The following is a 17,996-nucleotide window of genomic DNA, read 5'->3' as shown; positions in this document are numbered from 1 at the left end:
GGACGGAGGATAAAGCACCGGCAGCCCGCCTGAACCCTGCAGATTCTCATTCAGTTTGACTCTCATTTAAAGCACTGATCCACCGACTGACAACCTCAAAATAAATCGGGTTGATATTTATGTGCACATTTATTTACTTCACTTAGTATTGATTGCCAAGCGAGCTCTTCTTAGGGCATTTCAAAAATTCTCCATGCTGCTTTCAAATAACTTGCGAAAGCCTCTCAGAGTCACGTGACGGGCAGCCCCCTTTTTGCTTTCATTACCCACCTAATACTTTCTTAAAAAAAACAAGAAATAGCCCCACGATGCCAATTTCTTAAACAACAACAATGCAAAGGCTTGTCTGACTGAACTAGTGATCAATTGGATCCGCTTCTAGGATCCCTAAAGCTTTCCATAAATAATGTCTTTCGCATATTCATGAAAACTAGGACAGCGTATCACAGTTTTACACTCAAGGCTAGATCCAAAATCCAGTCCCCAAATGTTGGAAACCGTGACAGCACGTTAGCCCATTCCCGAGACCTGATCCGGTATATGTCACGTGTGTGGCCCGTGAAGGAGAGGAGTTTGAGATTCACGTCCGTCCCATCAAAACCTCATTGGATCTTTTCCTGCTCGAGCTCGTTGGTTAAGAGGCTGACCTGCAAATGCAATGAATAACATTTGGAAGTGGGTCTGTCACCTTGGTCAGATATTATGCAGCTTGATGCCCTGCAAGGGAGGCAGATGAATGAATAAATCAGGTGTTTTTGAATATGAGTAGGATCTAATCATCGCCTTATTGTCAGGCCTGATTTACAATGCAAACACCGGGAGGCGAGGCCTTGATGGGGGGGCGTTGAGTAAAATGGTGGAGGGAAAGGGTGGAATGGTAATGAGATTGGTGGTGGTGGTGGGGGCGGCTGTGTACACATTATTTGCGGTCAGACTCAACACAGAAATCGGGAAAACACACGGCTCAGAGTGCAAACATCTCACACACACACACACACACACACACACACACACACACATGGGAATGGGCATGCATGCAAACATAGGCATGTATATTAATGCACAAATGCCAACATTAAACACACAGAGATAGCAAAGCTTCAACCAGTGTCATCCTGAGGGCAATATCACACACACTGTCTCTCGCCACAACGCACACACACACACACACACACACACACAAAGGCGCAAGTGCATACACAGCCGCAGGCGAAGATAGTCTCACCAGTGGTCTTAAGGCTACAAATCCCCCCCAGGCTAAAGTGAGCTCCACGTATACCGCAGTCAGGACCCAGTCCACACTCCCAGACCACCTCATTAACCTGAGCCAGAAGCCCTCCCTCCAAACCCCAGCGCCTCGCTACACCCTGCTCCTCCTCGCCAGCCCACACTTACAATTCATGCTAGTATCATTTATTCATCTGCTCTCGTTGATTGGACTCATCCTCGCCCACAAGACGGACGAGGCATGGATTTGAAGCTCGGCGAAGGACATTTCCACATTGTTGTGGACGTCGTTAGCGCCGCGTTCGGGCAAGGGGTCGAACGCGGCGAAAAGTGGCAGTTTTTTTTGGGGGGGGGGGGGGGTTTACGAGCAGGGTTCGGGAAGTTCCTCAGCGTTGCACCGCGTCGCAAACGCCGGAGCGAGAGGCTCCGAGCGAGATGTTCTGTTGTTGAAATAACACACAGAGGAAAAAAAAACAACAAACGAGCTGGCCGTCGAGCGAGGGGGGGAAATCGTTTAGATAATCACAAGCCGTGATGTCGTCAGCTCGAAACAAATTGTGTAAGGAGCAGAATCTGTTTCGCGATCTCACGAGATTAAATCTGCACGAGGCAACTTCATCCTTCAGCAGCTCAGTGGAAGGAAACCGAAAAAGAAAAGTCGAAGATTTTTTGCTTTCGCGTCTTTTAATGAATCAATAAGCTTTCATCATCATTGTGAACGCAACGCTACTTTCAGGAAGAACATCGAGTCCTTTGGCCTTTTTTTTTGTTTTGTTTTTTTGTTTCCTCTTCTCACTCACTGGCTCGACTTGACTCGTCCTCATCAATTTCCGGTGACATTTTGTGCTTGAATTTAAATCTATAACCTTTTCCGGGTTTATTCTTTCGCACCGAACTTCTTAATGAACGTCCTTCACATATTCAAATGGGCCCCCACAGTCATAATGAAGACGCAGGGATTTCCCTCGGGTGCGACACTTTGCAAGATTCGCCGCTTTCTTTCCAGCTGCCGACAATGGCGTCAGTGCTCCAATCTGACTGCAATCCTTGTTTTCTTTTGTATTTATGCAAATGTTTGTTTGGATATTACGGATTCCAGTTTGATTGTGTTCCTTCTCTGCTTTAAAAAAAAAACAAAAAAAAAAAATTAGATTAAAGTCTCAAGTAAAATGGATAGTGGTAAAACAGCACAGTACAGTGGGAAATTTTTGTAATTCCCCAAGGACAGGTGGTTTGCATGCAAATAAACCTTATTAGCATAGCTAAAAGCCCTTTTTATAATGAGGTGAGTTTTTTTTTTCTGAAGAGGCTAAACATACAAGACAAGGATGAAAAGAATATTCAGGCTGCAGGTAAATGACTGTACCATCTTTAATCATCTGTATCAAGAGGTACCTGAGTTTTAACCTTTTTTTACGTAATAAAAAGTAGAAAAAAAACCCATGGACGTTCATATTCATGCTTCTTCAATTCAGTTAATGCAAATCATGCGTCAAAGCTAACCCCCCCCCCACAAATGTAGGATTTAACTCACAATTTGTTTTTATCTTGAACATGATTCTGCAGCACAATGATGATTTCCTTCCTTTTTCTTAAACATTTAAATATTGACCCATACAACTCATGCAAAGCACTGACTTGAAATTATGACTAAAACTTTTCTTTTGCGTTGCGTTTTAACGATTGTTCAGATCGCACAGGGGTTCGTAGCGTTCCCAGCGAGGTGACAGCTGCATCCTAGTAGCTGTACCACAGGCACTGGATTGGATTATTAACAGGAGGTGGGTAAATAAAAGGGAACACGGACAGCAGAGCTACTTAACATGTGCCTTAATACAGTACTGTAAATCAGATGGGTATTGGGGATTTTCATCAGTGCATAGAAGAGCGATGATGTGATTGATCGCCGTGCTACATGTTCATAGCAGTAATCGATGGATCTCCTTGGTTTTTACAGAGATCCTCTTTACTGTAAAGTCAAATGCCAAAAACATCCGAGTGAGCCCCCATGAATGTGAGAGCGGCTTCCCATTAGCTACAGCTCAAATATGCCAGCGTGGAGGTTTCTTTCCCTCCCAGCAGGCTGCAGCACGCTCCCCAATCCTCCTACATAAGAAATGATAATAAGAACACGGACATGCTCCACTACATGCACCGCGCACACATGGCAAACACGGCGCGTGGCGACCGAGCGGTTTGTCGGACCTGCTTCGCTGAACTTATTTTTGTTTCAGCTCTGTCGTGGATAAATTTACACAAACTGGCGCTGCATCATTTCCTAAAACAAACACACACACACACACACACTCATACAGGCACATGAACACACACATTCCTGGGAGGCGGGTGGGTGGGGTGGGGGTGGGCGGAGAGTGCCAACATTGCGCTCCCCTCCGCCAACAAAAATAGCACTGCAACAGCGTCTGCATGGTGCAAAAAGGCTCGGAGAACCACGGATGAGATGATGTGTAGTGGAACATCCCTCTCAAGCCATATTCATTAAAGTGATATTCTGTGTTTTTTTCTTGTTGTCAACAAATCCAATAAAAAGACCAAGCTGTTGGGATCGGCTCCAGCCCCCCCCCCCCCCAAAACCCTCTAGGGATAAGCGGTTATAGATATTGGACGAATGGATAAAGTGTCCTGCCTGCTGCCGTACATACTACTTCTGTCTGAGTAGCGTTTGCTAAAAACTACAGTGCCCAGCTGCTCCAGGACTACCTGCAGGTACAACAATGCTAATGTCAGCATGCTAACACACAGTGACGACGCTAACATGCTGACAGGTATTGCTTACCGTGTTCGCCATCTTAGTTTAGCATGTTAGCATGCTAACATTCGCTAATTAGCACTCAACACAAGGTACAGCCGAGGAGGACGGGAATGCAATTATTATTATTATTGTTCGGTCATAAACCAAACACACACACACACATTTCAGTTTTGGGCGTTGGATGAGGACCACCAAAGCGATTGCAACTCATCCTTAGGGGAACGCGAATGCCTGAGCCAAATTTCCAACATCCAACCGGTGGAGGGAAAGTGAGGAGATCACCAAAGTGAGGAGGGTTCATCCTCTGGGGAACACGACTGTCGCGCCAATCTATCCAGCAGTGTCGGTCTGGACCAAAGTGGCGGGCCGACACGCCGACGGAGCTCATACCGGTTTTGGTGTGAGAGCCACAGACAGGGAAGTCAGAAAGTACTGAGGGACGGACTAACACCTTGCTGGTTTTCACTCCCGTGAGATTTGTTGACAATAAGGCAAGCCGTAAAAAAAAGCCGCCAGCCTCATCCTTTAAGGTGCGAGCGAATGGCAGGTCACATGAGACGACCTGCCAGGCTCCCCTTCGCACCCTCGCCCAGATGATTAGAGGCACTGTCATCAGCACATTTGGGAAGTACAGCCTCGTTAATTATGTCTTGATTAATAGTGTCACCGGTCCCTTGTACTGGAATCAAACATGAAGATTAGGAAGACAGAGGAGCGAGCTGATGTTTTATTCAGGCCGGCCTGTCGTCTGTGGCGAAGAGACTCGTGGACGCTTTCAGTATGAAACATCGCCGCGTGCACACACACTCCAGCGTGCACCTTGCGATCCATTCAGCCAACTCCCAAGAATAGCGGCTGAGGCGTTTTGATGTTGATGGGCAGAGTGTCTGCGTCCCGCCGTCGACACACACACACACGCACACACACGTGCACGCAGAGGAGGAGCTGATATCCATCAGGACGCTGAAGGTAGAAAAATTCAGACCGAAATTGGAACGGGCCGAGCTCATGGAGAGGAAACGTAATCTACAAGAGTTTCCCGCTGAATCCTTTTCCAGACACTTTGCTCTGCCTCTCTTTCCATCTCTTTCCCGCCGCCGCCGCCACCTCCCACCCCTCCCCCTCCCCCTCCGCTCGTCGTGTTTGCCGGCACATACATTGTGCCAGCTTATCTGCCGTTGCATCTGCGAGGCTCCTCTTAAGGACACCTTCCTTATCACAGCGAGCGAGTGCCATCCGTGTCACTCCGGAACAACTTCAGCTGCTGGTCGGGCCGACGTGACCGCCAAGTGAATGTAGGGTGGCTTATTCGCGTTAGCGTCGAACTCTGCGCGGGATAAATGATGCAGTCCGGTGTGCGTGTACACAGTGGAGCAACGCAAACTCAGTGAATTGATGAAGTCAAGTGGCTTTTTTTTTTTTTTTGGCTTAAAGCTTATAGACTTGATGTACATAGAATCAACATAGATACTACAATCCAATGCAATAACCCTGAACTACACGTCAGTGTGTGAGAGAGGTGTTGATTTATTAGGCTGCAGTTTGCGGTGGTGTTGTATTAGACTGCAGTGCATGCTCTCTGAACGGCGTCTACAGTAGCTTGTTCAGTTAAACCTGATCCCCAGCCTAACAAAATGCTTCCTGTAACTTTGTACACATTTTTTTACATACGCTGCCGCCAGTTGTTACAGGATAACGCCCATCATCATCATCATCCGCTCATGTATTCCATCTCTCACTACAAACCTGCTCTTGGAGCCTCACCACGACATGTGGTGCAGAGATTGGAAAGTTTGTCCTGAGGGTGGCGCCCCACGCTCAGCTCATCCGGCCGAGGCCCGTGGCCAAACCCCCGTCTCCTAGAAGTGACATTTACTGATCCGTTCAGGCTTTGTGCTGCAAATTTTGACTTTTTTCATATTTAACCAAGACCGGCCATAGTTCCCTGTGCTGTGAGTCCCTGAACACAACCATAAAAAAAAAAAAACACATTAACCATGCGTTCACTGCTACGAGAGGATACTGTATTGCAAGAGCACTACATTTCACTTTTGATGATATGCTCACTGAAAACATTTCCCCTTCATGCTGGTAAAAAAAAACATTTCTCTCAAAAGTGATGTTGCTGTTACAAGTTTGTCGTATAAACATGATTTCTGGCAGGCGTGTCGGCCATGCTCGCCTTGTTCTGAGGCTCAGCTATGCTTTGAGCAAAGAGAGGTTCACGTGTCCACCGCAAACCTCATGAGGATGCTCGCATTTAGTGCGTGAAGTTTAGCATGTTTGCTCATTAGCATGCTAACAGCTGCATGCAAGCAGTCCAATCCGATATCCCAAGGAAAACCACCCATATCACTTTTGAGTTGAGACAGTCTAGTCTAATCATGAATAGTCCCCGCAAATATAAATAGGATACATGTTACCATGGGAACACAGCTGATGCACACTATGAAAAACAGCAAAGGGGCTCAGGTGTACACATAGCCCCAGATAATATAAGGAGATGCGACGTGTGTGTGTGTGTTTTTATAGTCGACGTAACATTTGTGTCGACGGCTCGGGCGGAAGATGTGAAATTAAAACACTGCTCAAGCTGATGATTGGTGATTTACCTTCCATCTCCAGAGAGACGTGCCGACGTGCTAAACCTGGAAGTGAGACTCTGGCTGAATGCACACACCTCTGTGGCCATTTGGTCCCATGTCCAGGTCTCCAACTCGAAGGAAAATGACCCCCTATGTGGTAACCTGTCTTGGACCTTTTAAACAGGTAGTTGAACATGTGTGCAATTATCTATAGTCCATTAGGAGCTGAGCAGAAACTCCTGAACAGTGTTAGTTGCAGCAACCCCCCCCAACCCTCCCGGAGCTGCACGGCTGATGTTTGAGGTTGAACTCTCCTGAACTCCTGTGTAGGTGTGCATATGCAACAAAAAAAAAAAGAAAATTGGCAATGTTCTACCAAACTGAGTGAAATATCACTTTAAATGGACCCTGAAGGCTCTGTTGCACTATGCACTACCCCCACCACCACCAATACACACACACACACACACACCCTCACAATGAGATCAGCAGAAGGGAATATTTGAGGAGTGGTGGGGGATTAATGAGAGGGGGATTAGCAGGTGGGTGGCTCTTTCTCTCTCTCTCTCTCTCTCTCTCTCTCTCTCTCTCTCTATGTATGTGCATGTGTGCCTGTGCATGTCTGTGTGTGTGTGTGTGTGTGTGTGTAGGCAGGGTTAGCCACTTGAGTGTCAGCAGAGGTCTGTTGGGGGGGGGGGGGGTTGAGTTTGTCTTGGAGGGGACGAGGCAGGCAGGGCCGCACAGAACCAGAGGATGACTGAGCAGACTGGCATGTAAGACAAGTCTGCACTGAGGATGCCAGCCAGGGTAATGACAGGTCAGACTCTTTGAGCATGCAAAGCAGGGAGTAAAGAGGGGGACATCTGGCCCCGCTCGGTTAGGTAGAGGTATGGCCACGGTTGCTTGGACAAAAAGCCGTCCAAGATCTTTCGCACACCACGAGAAGCTATATTTGTATATCATAAAAACTGAAATGCTGTTTGGATTTCGTCAAAACTGAGATATACTGTGTGTGGTAGAGTAACAGGGGCGTGACACATGGCTACAGTCTGCATCTGATTTCAGATTTATACCGGACAGTCTATATTAAATCGCTTTCTACTGTCATCTATACTCCCGTGTGATGTTTGCTGCCAACAGAATATTCAAAATAACATCGTATTTCAACGGTTTACATATAGTGGTGAAATAATAAAGCACCACTTGCATTTGAACTCCACTTTTCCAAAAAGTAAATTAAAAAAAAGCTGTTTGACTGTTAATGTCCAGGTGTGAAATAGAACAGGAGGTTAAATAAATAGTAGCACAAAACATAGACAGACATAAAAAAAAAATAGAAAAAAATCCAGATGAAAATAAAGTTGCTTTTAAGTATCTTTTTTTTTTAATTATTATTATTAAAGTGAGAAATCTCATTTTCAGATTTACTCTGAAAACCCTGAAAAGCTCTTTTTTTTTTGCCATTTTGCAGGCACTTTTGAGACCCCAACTTAAGCTCCTCAGTTTGCACAAGGTGTGCAGTCTTCAGTATCGGCTCATAAAGAAAGAATCGAACTTTAAACCACCCACACCTCCATGTTTATAGCCTACAGCCTGTTGGTTTACGTTCACACACTCCTGTTCACACTGTGCAGACAAACGTGCACCTGGATTACTTTGATACAGGAGAACAAGTCTGAATCTCGTGATTATCATGAGATCTGAAGTTATAAGGAGCGTCTCCTGTCTTTTATCTGGAGCATCCTGTCACCAATATGAAGAGGGAGGTGTGTGTGTGTGTGTGTGTGTGTATGATGTGAAGTGGTGTGACGTGGTGTGATGTTTCTGGCAATTTCATACGTATTCACATCTGCTTACATCCCTAGAAGGTAACATAACGTTGGCAACCAACTGCTCTTTCGATACAATCTGTTAAACTGAGTGATGCTGAATAGATGATGATGATCAGACTTTTTAAAGACGAGCTCACATATTTCTGCAGAGGTGCAGCGGATCCAAAACTCAAGCGGTGTGGAAAAGATGTCAGGCAGAGAGGGGGGGGGGGGGCAAACAGAAAATGAAGTGGAGCTGGAGTCGTCTGAAATGCGAAGACCAAATAATGAGGCCAACACCAGCGGTGTTTGCTGCTCTTGGCTGGACGGCCTCTGTTTGTCTTAGTGTCAGGGGGGGGGGCAAAGAGAGCCTGCAGCCGAATGGAATTCTTGGAAACACCAAACAAACCCATATTAAATTTCCTCCGAAATGCCATGGGGAGAGGCATGGGGCATGCGCAGGCAAGGGGGAGGATGGACAGAGAGGTGGACAGCAGCAGAGGTGTCGGGAGACACAAACAGGCGAGGGAGGGAGAGGAGAAAGCACACCGTGAAGAGAAGGGTGGGTGGGCGGGTGGGTGGGTAGAGAGCTCCAAATGAAAAGCAAAGTGGGAGAGGAAAGGGGCAGGTAGGCGAGGAGAAGCAGAGAAAGAGAGGCTTGTGGGCTGTGGGGCGGACATGGGAAAAGTCGAGAGGGGAGTGGAGAGCGCCAGGTCATAGCTGGAGGTAAAGATGCAGAAGCATGAGAAAACTGGTCTAAAGAGTCCACCCCCAGATCCTGCAAGGAGAGAGAGAGAGAGAGAGGGGGGGGGGGGGTCGATTTTAAGAATGCAGCAGAGGAGTAGAGGGTAACATCTGTGCGAGGCGACAACATGGCGGACGTTGAGTGTTTCTCAGCTGGAAAGACGGGGAGTCCGGCGGAGCTTCGGCAGCCACTGGAAGCGCGTGTTAAAGCCCCCTTTTGAGAGAGCGTCTGCGCGGGTACCTGTGTTGTAGCATATAGTCGTGGCCCAGCTGCCGTAGTGCCGTTGTGCCGGTTCGTCATCACTGTTCGTCAGGTTTGAATGTCTGGTGAAGCTATCGTCAAACCCACGTGTTGCGTTTTACCGCCACCGAGGAGAAATGAATACCAAGCCAGGCTAAATTAGCATAGAAAGGCGCAAAAGGCGAAAAAAGCCACTCCGAACTGAAAAGTAACGAATGGAAACACTAGGCTACATATCACGAACTATAAAACTACAGGCCTGTACCTCGCAGATTAATTCATGAAGGTGTGGTGGGCCATGCCTTCACCACATTATGCAAATTTTGTAATTTCCGGGGGGTTTTTTTCTCTCCTTCTTGTCTACACCGGAAGTGGGGAAGTTTGTGATCTTGCCTTGCGCCTACATTTGAGCTAATATCTGACCAATTTTATCATATATAATGCGCAACACGAAGGACTACATAGCGGCGCTGATTAGAAAGAGTTCTCCGCCCGCACCAGCACCGGGATCAGCCGCTCATGTTGTCCCGGCATGTTTGTGTTTCATCATGTGCTTATTACAGTATATCATATGTGATGCTATGATAGAATGTTTGAAGTCGGTCTTCTGTCTTCATCCATCAACACAGTCACCGTGGAGACATGGGCGCATTGTTGCGTAACCGACCTAATTATTCCAAATGATGTGATCAATATCATATATATATATATATATATATATATATATATATATATATAATACATATTGCATAGTTGGGTGAATTTTACGGATTACAGACCAAAACAAAAAAGAGCCAAAAATCTGCAGGTTTGGTGATGTTTTGTGGCAACTGCAAACAACCTGCATCATCCCTGCTGAAAACTTGAGCATCAGTCGCCATAGAAACACCAAGCGAACGTGCTGCTGTAACACACAGTAAGCGAAGTTGTAAGCTAGTTAGCAGAAGTGTGCATTAGGCGGCGCGAACCGACAGACATCGAGCAGCACACGCGTGATTAACTGTTGACGGGATGGCTGGTATTGTTTTATTCTACGTGAGACGTGGGAATGAATGGAAGTTCACTGCTTTCTTTGGGTGCAGTTCCTCGGGAGGGGAGGAAGACAAAGCCCCACCAGACTGCAAAGAGCACAGAAAGACGCGTACGCAACCCACTCCGGAGACGAGAGCGAATGCTATTCGTCATGATTTGAAATGGGGGAAAATAATTCATCCTCGGCTATCAAAAACACAAGGCTGCAGGTGCATCAACAACAACCCCCCTGAGGAGAAAGTTTGACAAAGCAGACCTACAGTCTGTGAGCCAGATCGAGGTCTGCTTTGAGGTACTACAGCCTCACATTCTCCCCCCCCCCCCCCCCCCTCTCTCTCTCTCTCTCTCTCTCTCTCGGCTGAAGGGACATCTGGAGCGCATTAAGGCACTAAGGACATTGGATCTCCCCAGAGCGCCTGACTGGTTGGGTGGCCCACTGTAGCCCCCTTTCAGCAGCAGGGCCCGGCCCTACCTGATTGATAGCGGGAGCCCCCACACCAACACTTAACACTCACACACACTGACAAAGCCCACACGTTTGACACACAGCACGGCCCATTGAAACATTGCTGGTGCTGCTAACGTGGATTAGCGTGGACACATGTACTTCCACCTTTCACTGTGTATAGTTTGGCCTGTCAGTCACGCATGGGGTACTTGATATACCACACTTGCAATATGCGGGGTACTACAGTGTTGCCCCACGTATTACAAGCGAATACAGAGCCAGCGTGTTGAAGCGCATTGTCATACAAGTTTGCAATCAATAAACACAAGCTGGCTTGGTTTTAATGTAAGTAACAACTCCGGACATATGGAAGTAATAAGGGAACACAAGTCTGAACTTCCTTTTCAAAGCATTCCCCGACACCTCATTCACACAAATAAAGATGCGAATCAAAGCCCACCTTGTTTCTCAGAATTGTGCTTTTTCCATTAAAGCGCGACATAGATATATAGAAATCCAGCAGCATGCTCGCCATGCAGTGAGAAAAAACACAAACTTTTTCAAAAGGAGGAAAGTTCAAAGAACCCTCCTCATTTCCAGTAAATTGCTTCGCCTGATTTGCCATTTCAAATAAATTGCAGTGTTGGCCAAAATTTGCAATTCGCAGGAAGTCGTCCCCTCAGCCGCACAGAGGAAGTTAATCCATATTTCACGTTTGAATATAAGATGGAAGCGGAGAGAAAGGGAAGGGAAGATAGGTAACTCCTTGCCAGGAGATGAGGAGCGGGGAGGGGAGGGGTGATGGGGAGAAGCTGTGGGAGTGGAGAAAAGGCAAGAGAATGGGAAGAAACAGGCGCCATTTAGAGTAAATGGCATCCAAAAACCCTCTCCAATTATCTTTGCCTACCATGCCAGTGAGACTGACTTAATTAAAATGACTTGAGAGGGGAGGGGAGAGAGGAAGGAACTGCCAGTGATTGAGGGGGCAGGCAGGCGACGTATCTGCACCGAAACACAAAGCTCAGGCATCTCGCAGGCTGTCGACCACTCTCCCTTTTCAATTCCCGACTTCAAAAGAGAATAAAGAAATAATAATAAAAAAAAAAAAGAGAGGGGGCTCTCACCGTTCGCAGCCATGTAATTGCGCTATTTAAATCCTACATTTTTATCATTGTTAGAATATTCGTTGGGGGGGGGAAAGAGGAATGTATAAAAATGGATAATAAAACTGCTTTTTTTTTTTTTTCTGTTCTTCTCTGACCCCCCCCCCCCCTCCCTATAATCCTTCTGCCTTTTTTCTGAGAAAAACCTCTGACAGTGACCTTTTCGCATGAGGTCTGTTTCTATGGAAACAACGTCCAGCCCCTCTATGTTTGGTGTTTTCTTGTCACTGGGCGGCCAAAACTGGCCCACTCGTGACTAAGAGGAAGAATGCATCACATTTAAAGATTTGTCTGTGTGTCTTTTTCATTTCGTGTCTCCACCCTGTGTGCATGTGCAGGCCTGGGGGGGGGGGGGGGTGGGCAGAGAGCATCTCGCATGGAACCGTGCAGATTAGACCGAACCAGACATTAACAGTAGCACACAAAAAAAACCAATGGCAGTTGTAGGTTACCCACTGTAATTAACAGCACCTTTAGATTTGGTTTTGATTCATTTGCTTGTGTCCTAATTGACTTCTTGACTGGGAACAAAACTCACATTCAGAGGATTTCAAAAAACCCCTCTCTTGACACGTTTTATGACGTATCGAAAACCAACCTGTGGGTTGAAAAACAATTTGACTTTTTCCCACAAAACAAGCTCAATTACGTTGTTCGAAATGATCAAAATGGCGTCTGTTCCCTCTCCCTCACTGGAAAACAAACGATCTGTAAGTATGGGGATATTGTTCATTTGAAAAGTTGAACCGCCGCTTCGTTCAAGAGTCCATTCTCGGTGTCTGCGCCGCAAGATTAACACTGGACCATGACTGGCTGCCACTAGTTGTGATCTCACGAAATCCTGCTGGTGCGTCCGGGTGGACACGGAGAAACGTCAGCTCCAACAGACGAATGCGAAAAACACATTTCGGAGTCGATTCTGAGTAGAAAAGCACACGTCTTATCGTGGTGGGAAACATTGCAAATTCATTTTTAAGTTTCACACCGCACATAGCACTCTTCGGGCAGGCCTGTTGTGCACTGGATCGAAAAGGCTTTTATTTTGAAACGTCACCGCGCATCCAAATGCTTCCTCCGCTACATTGCATTTGGTAACGACTATATCGCAGAAGCGCTGAACCTGTTTGCTATGAAAAAGGACAGTAATCTCACGATAAAGTTGATCGAGTATCACAAATATCACAGCATTAGAAAAGCATTAGCCTGCAATATCATACCTCAGGAGGCAAGAAAATACCACTGAGTGCAATAAGAGTTCATGCGGTGTTAATGACCGTTTAAAATATGTGCATTCATTTACATCTAAATATGGAGCCAGATTACATCTAAAATGGGTTGCCTTCCGAATAGTTTTACAACTCGCTGTCCTTTAAACGAGGGTGGACATTCAAACTCAAACTCTGCGCGGCTGAGATCAATGATGAAAAGAAAGCTCTTGTCCATAAACACACACACACACACACACACACTCACACTCACACTCCTCACACGCCTTGATCGGCCAATAAACCGCTCATGTGTCACAGCTCACACCTGTTACTGTGCTTTTTTGTCTTGCGAGCTTATTGTCATAGACGGCGCAGCGTTTCTCACTTGGACAACAACCCGAACTCGGGCTGCTTCGTCAAAATGTGCTCGCACAGAAGGTTGGTGGGCGCTCTCGTTTTTTTTTTTTTTTTTAAAGTTTGCGAAGTGTGAGAAGGCGCTGTGTATGGAAATTGCCAGGGATTGAGCAACCACTGCATCAGATCCGCATTGGCCGGAAAGGAGTAGGCAGAGGCAGCTTGGACCGCAGACCAGAGAGAAAAGGGAAGGAAAAAAAAAAGCGAAGCAACAAAACCCCGGCAGTGATTAGAACTTTGAGAATGACCTGCCGGTGCGTTTGTGGAACAGGTCGCGTGTCTGCAAGTCACCGCAAAGCACGGCGTGTTAGTGAGCAGGGGAAGACATCAGTTTTACTTCTTAAACGCAAGCAAGCAAACAACAACTGGGTTTTTGATGTCAGTGTTGCTTTTGATTGGACGACATTGTCTGTGTGTGTGTGTGTGTGTGTGTGTGTGTGTGTGTGAGGCAGAGAGAGAGAGAGAGAGAGAGAGAGAGAGGAAGGAAGGTTGAGTTAGCATGACAACCGCTGTTTTGATGGGGCCAAAGCCAAGTATCTCCACATATCCACTTTCCCTCCCCTATTCATCCCCTGTCCTCCCTGCTTTTCCATCTCCAGGGCCCCCCCCCCCCCCCCTCCCTTCTCTTCTCCTCTCCATCCCCCCAGTCTTCTTTCTCATTCTCGCCATTGCTCTCTCTCTCTCTCTACTTTCTTCCTAAACTCACGTTCTCCTCTTTTCACTGACCCCCCCCCCCTTCTCTCTCAACGTCTTGCCCTGCTCAGGGAACTTCACATTCCCTTGTGTTGAGCTTAGAGGGTAGTTAGAGAAGAAAGAGAGGGAGAGACAGAATATTAAGTATCTGATGGTTGTTTGTTGGTTTCTGTGCACTGCTTTGGCCGTGTCACATATTGTCTCAGGGAAACAGTCAATGCCAGTAGTCTCTGAGCTGAAAGAGATACAGATGAAGTGAGGATCGACTCTGTACCCTTAACCCCCCCCAGTATACTCTGCTTCTCACTGGCCAGATTGTTCTCCCCGCTCGCGCGCACACACACACATACTGTACACACAGACACACACACACACACACACACCACCACAGTCTCAGCTCCAGTTGCCAGGGAGACCGCCATACCAGGGCTCTGACCCAAGAGGTTTGGGACTGTTTTTCAAACCCCCCCACCCCCCCACCCCCCACCCCTCTCCCAAAAGCAGGAGAGATGGCAGCTGTAGGACAGCTGTTCCTACCGAGCCTTAAACCACAACCATCGCCCCACCATCAGTGCAGCCTGGACGGCATTTTATGGGACAAAAAAACACCCTCCAGCCCAGATGATGACGCCTTACTTACTTACTCAGTAGATCCTTCAGAGAAGTCTGTGGAAAAGAACCAGAGACCGATTCTGTACGGCGCAGGAAAGACCCTGGCTGACTTCAACAGATTTCCATACGCTTTCAGCTCCCCGCCAGCTAATAGGCCGCTTCCATTTCTTCAATGTACGCGGTCGTTTTTTTAGGTTTGTTTCCTCGGCTGAATGTGGATCTGTAAGACTGTGGCGTTAAAGGAAGGACACAGCTATTTCAGAAAGCGTTGGTTGTATCATAAATACGATATTACGGAGAGCCGTGGCCCCGGGTGTTGATTGAAATATGCACAGACACAGTTTAGCCTTGGCTGCTCAGGTCTCGATTGATATCAGTGCGGCTGCGACGACGTTAGTAGTGTTAGTCGTGCTGTTAACGGCGGTATTTTAACATGCATTCTGTTTTCTGCATTACTTTCAATTCCTGATGATATGCTCAGGCGGCTAAAAGGTAAAATGGGTTACAAGCTTTGATCACAGCAGCTAAGAGGCGGAGGATCATGAAATATTCAGTTTTGAATCGATACCAATAATGAATAAATAAATCCCGCAGTGTTTACGGGTGAATGGAGTTAGCTCAGCACTCGATGACGACATTTGTTTTGGTCAAACCATTGCTGCAAATCTTCTTCTTATATTATTATTATCATTTTCCTTTTTGGGTGAACAATATATACGACAACAAAGTGAAAACACTTCACGAAAGCAACAGCGGCTGCTCGGCCGACAAGGCGGTCTGCGCTTTTGCATGTGACACAATTGATCACGACATCAGACTGCACCGTCCCCTCTGTCAAATGACAATAGTTTTATCTCTGCTCAGTGCCCACAACAGATATAGCCTGTGGATAATTGGCCTAATTTCCGCCGTGTGTCCAGACAGGCCGTGTGCGATGCTTCCTGGTTGTTTATATCCCTGAATTTCCCTCGACACCGACTCTGTGATTCCCATTTGCATGTTGTCCCCAAAAGAGATAATTACCTCCCATTTGGCCTCACTGGGAAGAAGAGCCCAAAACTTTTGCACGGGCTAAGGGCTGGTTGAATTAAAGGAGGATTTGCATGATATGCTGTTGAACTTGCGGTATATTATGCAGGTTCTGTGATATACACAAACTTACAAGCTTAATGCTGTCTTTGCTAATGGTGCAGTCAAGAAATACTTCCAGGTAATGTTATAACTTGTCAACCAATAGCTGACGCGCATAAAACTGTGACAGACTGATTATCTCCCGCACCCCCATAAACAAACTAACAGGGACATAACTGCCAGGGAATGAGCCCGAGTCAGGGTGGCGGTAGAAGTGCACCCACTTTACAGTATCCATTACCCCACTGACTCCTTGTAGGCGAGCACGTCGATTCGTTCGGCGCGTAATAGAATTTGGCAGGCCCCCCCCCCCCCCCCCATCTGCAGGAGCCAAAAAAACAAGAAAGCAAGAAAAAGCGCAGGGCAACTGATCCTGCGACTGCCGAGCGCGCGACTGTAAGCGTATTCCAATGGGCGAAACGGAGCGCGTTTCACCGGGATGGACGGCCGCCTTTCCATGCATGGCATGCCTTTCAAGGGCAGGCGGGTCGGCGCGGGCTCATTGCCTCCGTGAATGGTCAGTCCAGTGGTCTGGAATGGAGAACTTTGTCAACGTGACTGCGCTGAGCATCTTGTGGAAGAGGGAAAGAGTAAAACCAGACATATAGGACTTAAAGCGCACAGACGGAATGAGATGGGTTGTTCTATTTGCACATCAAAACTAACAAGGCTGGTTGGCCGCCGACCCGCACGCAGACCAGCAGCACGTGTTTCTTTATCATTGCCCTGTTCTCATAACTTCCTGTTGTGTTCAAGCCATGTATTCACATCCGTCCATGTTTGCACCCAAGTCTCCCCCTCCCCGTCTAAACGAGGTGTGAAAAATGTGGGAGGACTTCGACTGGACCGTCCGCTCGCTTCCATAATTCAGACATATCTATGTGCTGTTACTTTGCCAAAAAAATGAAATAGATGCCTTGAGACGGCTTCCAAGAGCATGAGACACGTAAAAATAGCTGCTTTTTCATGTTCAACTGGACAGCCGGAGGAAGTATGCACACTTATCTGTTCATCAGAGTGTCTGTTTTCCCACTGTAAGTCACTTTAGAGTCTTTCAGTACGTCTCTCTCTATAATTAGCTAGTATTCTTCTGGAGGAAGAGTAACCTGCTCCTTTTCTTTCTTTTTTTTTCATTAGAGTGCCAGGAAAAGGAGCAGGCTAAGTTAGAATAGCGGTGATTTGGCTCTCCCCCTCCATCTGTTTTGTTTTCCTTCCATCTCCCTCTTTTTGATGAGCTGGGTCTTCAGTCCCCCTTATAAAATCCCATTAGCTCTTAATGAAGTCGGGCTCCTAGCCTCTCGGCCTCACCTCATTTAGCACGATTGTCTGGCGGCCATTAGCATGGAGGCAATTACAGCCTCACGACAAGAGTAATTGGAAATGCCGACAGGGACCCTGAGAAATGGGAATAAATAAATATATATATAAAAAAAAAAAAATATTCAAACTAATAAGCTTCCATTCAGACGGCGGGGAGGGAGCCGCATGTGTCTAAGTTAAATCAACATAATTACAATTAGGGTTGGTAGGGTAAAGAGCCCGGGTGAGGGAGAAATGGATATGGATGGATTGGCCGGTGGTTAAGCAGAGAGAGAGAGGTAGCAAGTGCGACGGAGGGAAATGTAGGATCACACAGTGAAGCTAATAATGTAGCGCATCAGCGTGACCCCCAAATATATGTGACAGAGAGGTCAGAGAGAGTACGACGGCGCTCGACGATCAAAGGGAGGTTTTCCACTCTGTTGGCAAAACAGAGGCTGAAATCGTTTCATTACCCCGGAAAATCCCCCTAACCCAAGGCCAGATTCTTTGCTGAAGATGGTGTGATATTTACCCGGGCAGAGGAGGCTAAAGGTAGCTCCACAATGGGTTTAGCTGCCGCCCCCACGCGGAATTTTTGAACGGCAGCGTGCA

Source organism: Enoplosus armatus, chromosome 13 (genome assembly GCF_043641665.1).
Source record: "Enoplosus armatus isolate fEnoArm2 chromosome 13, fEnoArm2.hap1, whole genome shotgun sequence".
In the NCBI taxonomy this organism is placed as follows: Eukaryota; Metazoa; Chordata; class Actinopteri; order Centrarchiformes; family Enoplosidae; genus Enoplosus; species Enoplosus armatus.
This window is presented reverse-complemented; position numbering follows the sequence as displayed.